The sequence below is a fragment of the Lepisma saccharinum genome, chromosome 18 (genome assembly GCF_977018435.1).
Source record: "Lepisma saccharinum chromosome 18, izLepSacc3.1, whole genome shotgun sequence".
NCBI lineage: Eukaryota > Metazoa > Arthropoda > Insecta > Zygentoma > Lepismatidae > Lepisma > Lepisma saccharinum.
In genome coordinates, this window is record NC_139246.1 from 37031557 (window position 1) to 37038708 (window position 7152).

A 7152-nucleotide genomic window follows, 5' to 3' on the forward strand; every position below is an offset into this window, starting at 1 on the left:
GGGTTCACAATTCATGGACTGGCTTCAACAAAGAACAAAAGTAGTGAAATGGGATACAGCAAGGGAGTAGAGTAGCATGATTCTAATTTCCTAACTAGCCCTGAGATTCATCGATGACATCTTAAAGTTTTGTTTGTTGGAGATTTCAGGCTTTGGAAATATGGTTGCCTCCTAAGTGTCCCTTTAACAATATGTACACTCGGGAGATATACAACATATTTTTTTTTAAAATATGTGTTTATTTTAACATCCAGAGCATAGATGCCTTAAGTGTACAGAAGGCAAGGTCTCCTTAGTTTTCGTTTATAGCCATCTGCAGATGATGTGTTCCTAGGTGCTCCATGTGAATTATCAGAATACTTAGATTCCTGTGGTATGCTGGAACATAGTCAAAGGAAGCTATTTGAATCTTAGAATTATTAAGCGAACGGATCCATCACTTGTCGTCGTTTTCTAACCGCTGGCACAGCGTTTCCATTCTCTGGAGGGTTGAAGTCCATACAGTTCTGGAAAATGCGAAGAAAAAAATCGATTACTCTAAGCACAGGACCTCGTCGTTGATGAATATTGGTCGAACTTGGAATTTTTGAATTAAAATCAAATTCATAAACCCAATGCCATTTTTAAAGCACCAGTATCGAAATTTAATAATATAGGGCCTTTTTTTAAGACAACATTGGTATGCACTATTCATGTGTGTTTACATAGACTCTCTCAGATTTGTACTTGTTCCAGAGGCGTAATATTGTTCCATACCCCACAAAGAAAAGAAAATTAGTGGTGACCGTTTCCGGTAATGCTTTCAAATCTCATGAACTTCATTTAGCATTTCTCTCTGTGCATGTATGTGTGTATCTGTGTACATAAACGAGAAAAACCTATGATTTTGCATCTATGAAGAAAATGCAAAGTGCTACGATCACCAACAATGGCAGTTCTTCTAAGTATTTCTCTCTAGGTTCAAATTAATGGTGTTAGAGCACTACGGAACAAAAGGGTTGATAATATCCTCCGGGTTAAAGTCCGACCAGTTAGGAGGACGTGTACAAATTTCCAGCTGGATTATATGTAAGGTACTCTTGTCAGATTGCCTGTATAGGTGATGATTTGATTATAACAGTAATCTTAGTTGTTAACACCCGCGGAAAAAATGTGTTGTTGGGAACTATTTGAGTACACAATAATTGAGAAAAGAGCTTCGATCGCGACCCTACGCATGCCTTCCCGATGGCGTAATGATAAAGCTGCTGCCTTATATTTAATACCTAGATACCGGATTTTAAAGAGAAGTCCTTTATAATTTTTCAACGGATCATGGAATAAATAACAAAAGTGTTGATAATTGTCTCCCACCAACAAGATTACATGGTTTTGACTTCCATTTTTTCCCCTTTCTCGCCCCAGATTTCCTTTTTTTCCCCATTTTTAAACCATTTCCCTTTCTGGCTCCTTTATTGACTAGTTTCTCAGCGTACATTTATTTTTCTCCTTCTTTTTAAAAACATCTTCCTTGGTCCCTTTATTGACACGATATCAAATATTTTGTACGACTGGTTTTTTTATCACCCAGAACAAGGCATTCAACAGTTGTCTATTTGGTGCATCTTAGAGGAAAGGAAGAACAAGCGCCTTGCACCTTCCCTTCCCTCCATGAGTGTTGGGAGTACGTTGCAGCGATTGTTGAAACAATGCGATCTGGGCTTACGCAGCAACAAACGCATTGCAGCGGCACGTCTGTTGGGTTGAAAGTGTACTTATCTGCCAGATTTAGACCTTTATTGTGAAGTTGTTGAGAATAGTTTTAACTTAACTGTGTGACAGTGACGACAATATTGAGTGTCAGTGAGATGGCAAAGCCAGGTACAAGTGGCCGTAAGCTATGGAATGCGGTAAGCTGTTGCAAGGAAGATTTCATCGAAACGGATGGTAAGATTATTCGCTGTAATTTACCTTCCAAAAAGGAAATTTAAAAGTACTATTATTTATTATTGCGCTCGACCTAAAGTATTAATTTATGTGAAAACACAATATACAACATTTTACTATATAAAAAGGTATATATTATTACGAAATGCTATGTATCCTTTTTTACACATGAATAGTATTATATATATTGCGCTGTTATTTAAAATAGTATATTTAAGGGAGTGCAAAGAAACTATAGTCCTTTGTTCTTTTTTTGGCTATAATTTTATCTTTTTCTGTCCTTTTTAGAGGAAAATGTTTCCCTTTAAAATTCGGTCTCTATTAATAATCCTTATGGTTTCATCCATAGTGGATACAAGTAGCGGTTTGAATCACACTTAATACTACAGGTTCAGTTTCGATTATGCTATCTGGGCATAAAATAGACTCAAAACAATGTTTGACTACATTTTTTAAAAGCTTCGATAGCCGGTGGAGGCACATAGTGATTCGAATCACACTTTAAACTGTAGACGCAGTCCCGATTAGCGTTGCTGTCCATAAAGGTGAATTCAAACATTAATTCAATCAATAAATCAATTTTTTAAAAGCTTCCACGCAATAGTTACTTACCACCATCAGAACAAAAGCCATGAAAAGAATGAGAAAAAGAGCCTTGCCTGCCATGCTTGTGGAACACTGTAAAGAGAAAATGCACAACTTACGAACTGATAATTAATAAAAACATTGTGAACGAAGTAACTTCCAAAAATAAAGAGTTTTTTTTCCTCAATATTTTCCGGCAACTTGGGTTGACGATTTTCAAGATAGCCGACGAAGAATAGACATTAGCTTCTATATTATTTTCACTAGATTTGTGTGAGTTTGAATTTCATAAACTTACAAGCGCATTGAGGATACCTTGAGTAAATATACACATTTAAACTTCAGCGCTTCAACAGGGCGGACTATCAGACGCAAACCTTGGAAAGCACATTTAGTGCAGTTGATCCGCCAGATAGATATTATTTACTGTAGCTCTATAATCTCAATATACAGGCTGGTCCAAAAGTATGGAGACACCCGAACAAATGTCGAGTGACATAATGTTCCGCGATACTAACATTGCAGGTTTGCAATAGGGGGGGAGGGAGAAAATGCTATAGGGCATATGACGATGAGGGCCGCCATCTTGAATTCAACTTGAAAATTTTAAATGGACTGAAACTTTCTCACAACGTTCCCATAGCATTGTGGCGCTCCGTCCCGTTGGAAAAAAAAAACTCTGCAAAAAGTACCTTCTTCCGTAAGCAAGGATGAGAAAACATGTTCATATAACAAATGCAAGTAGCCCTCAGCATTTAAGGTTCTGTCGATGAAGAAGGGACTAACCAATCATGGTCCTCACGCCACACAAACACAATTAACTTACCAACACTAACCATTCGGCTGTGATCTTGCCAAAACTGGTTATCAGATAGAAAAGCATCGCGTATTCTGTTTATTAAATTACTTATGAGCATAAAAATTAGCTTTGTCACTGTGAAGGACTTTTCATTCCAGTAGAAGCATCATACTTTAATTGTTTGAAACAACTAGTCACAAAATTCAACCCTTCAGGAATACTCCTGATTAAAATCATGTGCAATGGCATGCGAACTACTCTCTCTAGACATCAGGACGTTATCGATGCATTACTGACGCGTTAGGGCCATTTTAATGCTTTTGTCTGTCAAAGAATTCAGTCATAACTTTTTACTGGTTAAATATACGTCGAAGTAACCTTCCCCACTGTATTTCTCGTGAAATTCTAGTCTTACTTGATAAAACATGTCGCCCCACTGCTATTTAAAATTTTCAAGTTGAATTCAAGATGGCGGGTATAAAGATGCTTGCCGTCATCATCATATGCTCTACAACATTTTGCCCCACCCTAATACAAACCTGCGTTGATAGTTTTGCGGAACAGTATGTCCATTGACTTTTATTCGGGTATCTCCTCTACTTTTGGGCCACCCTGCATATCAGTAGCCGGGATGACTGACTATTAAGATTATCTTAAGATTCTATTTTAAAAATTTGATAACGCAGGATAACAGTACTTTTGATGGCAATATTTCTTTCAGTGTTTTATAGCGAACAGTTCAAATTTTCTTAGATATCACAATGCCAATGAATATCGAACTACAGGGTGTCCCACGAAAGGCGAAACTGGGAATTAAGAGTGGCGTTACTTTGTAACCGAAACCTGTACATACATAAGTCATACACCAAATGTTAGCCCTGCCCAAGTAGATATTTTTAAACATAGAAACAACAAACGGGGTGCAGTGTTGTTCATGCAGTGTTGCCAAATGTAAGTGAAAGTGTAAATTTATTTTTCCACAAAGCATGGAAAATTGCATGTCAAACATTGGTACGGAAATTTGGACGTCAATTTCCACCTTGGGTAGGTGGACTATTTCGCCATCTATAGTTCAGAGAAGAAAACCGATCGTTTTCGCGTATAGCCAATCCTGAAATGCCTCGTAAAGGCGTACCGGTCCAAATGGGTGTTTTAAAAAAATTATGAGGTACAGTGGCAACACTGTTGATGTTTGAAGGCAACAAAAGGTGTGTTTAGTGATGGTCTATGACATGGAAATACGGGGAACAGGAAAAAAAGAAAATGAAAATGAGAGGAAAATATTGAGAAGGATTGTTGGACCAGTAAGAGAAGGAAATAAATGGATAATAAGATACAACACGGAACTCTATGAAAAGTACAAAAACACAGATCTAGCATCAGACATTAAAATTAGGAAACGAGGGCAGGATATGTAATCCGAATTTATAAGTAAAGAATTCCAAGGAAAGTCGTAGAGGGGAAGATGTTTAAAAACAGACTTGTAGGAAGGCCACGGAACAGATGGGGAGACAGCATAGTAGATGCTGCGAGAGAAATCCTAAGAGTGGACAACTGGAAAAAGGAGGCAAGGAAGAATGGAGAGGAAGACTGAGAGACGCCAAAGCCCAAGGTGGGCTGTAGCGCAATTAATGATGATGATGATGATAAACAGGTACAGCAGGTGTGAAGCTGTGATACTTCACCATACTGTTATCTCCAGACGTCTCTGTGTTTTCCTAATATAAATGATTGTCACTTACCGAATATTGATACTTGTTCTCTCAACATGAAATACTCCCTCATCCGAATACAAAATGTTGTGAAACAGTTTGGACCATTAAAAATGTCATTTCAGAAAACTTTCTGCAAATTCCATCCTCCTGTCAGAGTCGCCAGGAAAACATTGATGGAATAATGTGGCTTCTATGACTTAAGAGAAAAATATTTTATGAGAATTGTTGGAATTGGTTAATGTAACAGACCTCCATCAGAAGTAGCTCGTCACATGGATTTTGGTGTCTTTCTTGTGAACCATCAAGTATGGCTACACTGATTACTGTCCTCGACGATGAACATGTTTTGCAAAGTGAAACACAATCTCAATGAATGCAATTTATAATGGCAATAGTTGCATAAGAATCTGTTATGAAATAAAGAAATTTAAAATAATTTAAAAGTACGGTAACTTATCAGACACCCTGTACTTGGGAAGTGGCCATGATTAGCGATGCAGCAATGAACAAATTGCGTCTCAAAATATGCTCATTGACTCTAGAACAGTCAAGAGATAGGCGGTGTGTGTATTTGTGTGTGACAGACAGAGAGAGAGGAACAGTATGACTCACAGGGCACCTACTTTGTGTACATACCCTTGTCACTGACCAAACGACCAGGATATATGTATTCCTCTGAACACAGTATTTTCTACCCTCGCTCAACCAGGATCGTTCCTGGTGTACTCTCTCAGAAGCTTATAAGAGATGTCATACCTTGATGACCGTTCACTTTTATGGAATGGAAAGTGGCTCGTCTGCAGGATTTCCTTCTCATCGACTGCCTCTTTTATTACTTTGGCGCCATAAAATTGCTGCCAAAAAGTGCCATTTCGATACTCATTCTCTCTCTCTGGTTCACTGCACCCATTGTGTCCATAATTCCGGTCTAAAAAGTTTGGTTTGTGAGTATTAAAGACTACTTAGCTTTCAGTTTATGCATTCAGCAGCTTTCAAAGCTCGTTTTTATGCAAACATCGAAGGTCACATTATTATTCTTGTATCTCTGCTTCCCCTTCTTTTGGATTGACTATGGGAAAGTAATAATTGTTAAAGTGAGATAATGTAATGACTTTGTTGTGGCATAAAGAATTTCGATTTCATATCTGTCATTACGTAAGAAGTAAGAAGGTAAATGTTCGCCGTGCATATTGCACCGTGTCATGAAGGCATATATCGGGGATATGGGGATAGAGCCCCTCACGTTCTTATTGCCTGGCCATTTTTGGTTCCACGCAATCTATCATCGAGTAGGAATTCGAAAATGTAATCACACAACTATACAGTTGCTTCTAGTTTGGAGGTTACCGCATAATTGCTCAACCCCTTTTGTTTTTTTACAGTATTTTCTATTTCGAAATGCAAAATGAATTCGTTTCAAAACAGATTCAAAGGAAAACTGCACACAAACTATGCCACACAATTATTAGTTTCATTGTACGGTTATGGCGACTCTTCTGCTTGATACACCAGACTTGTGTGCCGACCCCCGTGCCGTAGTGGTTAGCACATCACGCTACGACGCCAGACGTCCCGGGTTAGAATCCTGGCCTGGGCATGGATGTCTGTGAATGTGCATTCATCAATTTCATCATATCATCACTCATCCCCATCTTCGCAAAATAGCCTAAAAGTGGAACAAAAAAGCGAAGTAAAATAAAGCAAATGAATCAATCAATCAAACCAGACCTGTGATTATCCTGCAAAAAAGTTATTTTCTTTTTTTTAATTTTTCACATTCCATAGATATGAAAATCCAAATTGAATAGCTATACAGAGACTCTATGGGACTGTAGCTATACAAAACTCGTTCAGAGAAAACTTTCAAAGTTATTTATTTATTTACGACTTTGTTTACATGGCGAAGTTAAGGCATTAATGCCTTCTCTTCCACTTAATCATTAATTACAGTAGTCAATTGTTTTTCTTTACAGTTAATTGTATACAATTAAAAAATGAAAAAATGAAGTAATAAAATAATAATAAAGTAATGAAAGTAAAATGAAAATAACATTAAAGCAATACAGTTTGAATACGAACAGTCAAGCCGTGGATTAGTCATTAATTACATTGCTCATTATTTTTACT

General features: G+C 37.5%; 1 long non-coding RNA gene across 1 annotated transcript; it reads right to left on the reverse strand.

The window, feature by feature from the left end:
• Positions 1-242: 242 nt before the first annotated feature.
• On the reverse strand, positions 243-5790 carry LOC146001977 (uncharacterized). Its single transcript, XR_014443645.1, has 3 exons — positions 5662-5790; positions 2539-2604; positions 243-506 (listed from the first exon to the last, which is right to left on the reverse strand). It is a non-coding gene; the product is annotated as an uncharacterized LOC146001977 (long non-coding RNA).
• Between the last annotated feature and the right edge of the window lie 1362 nt (positions 5791-7152).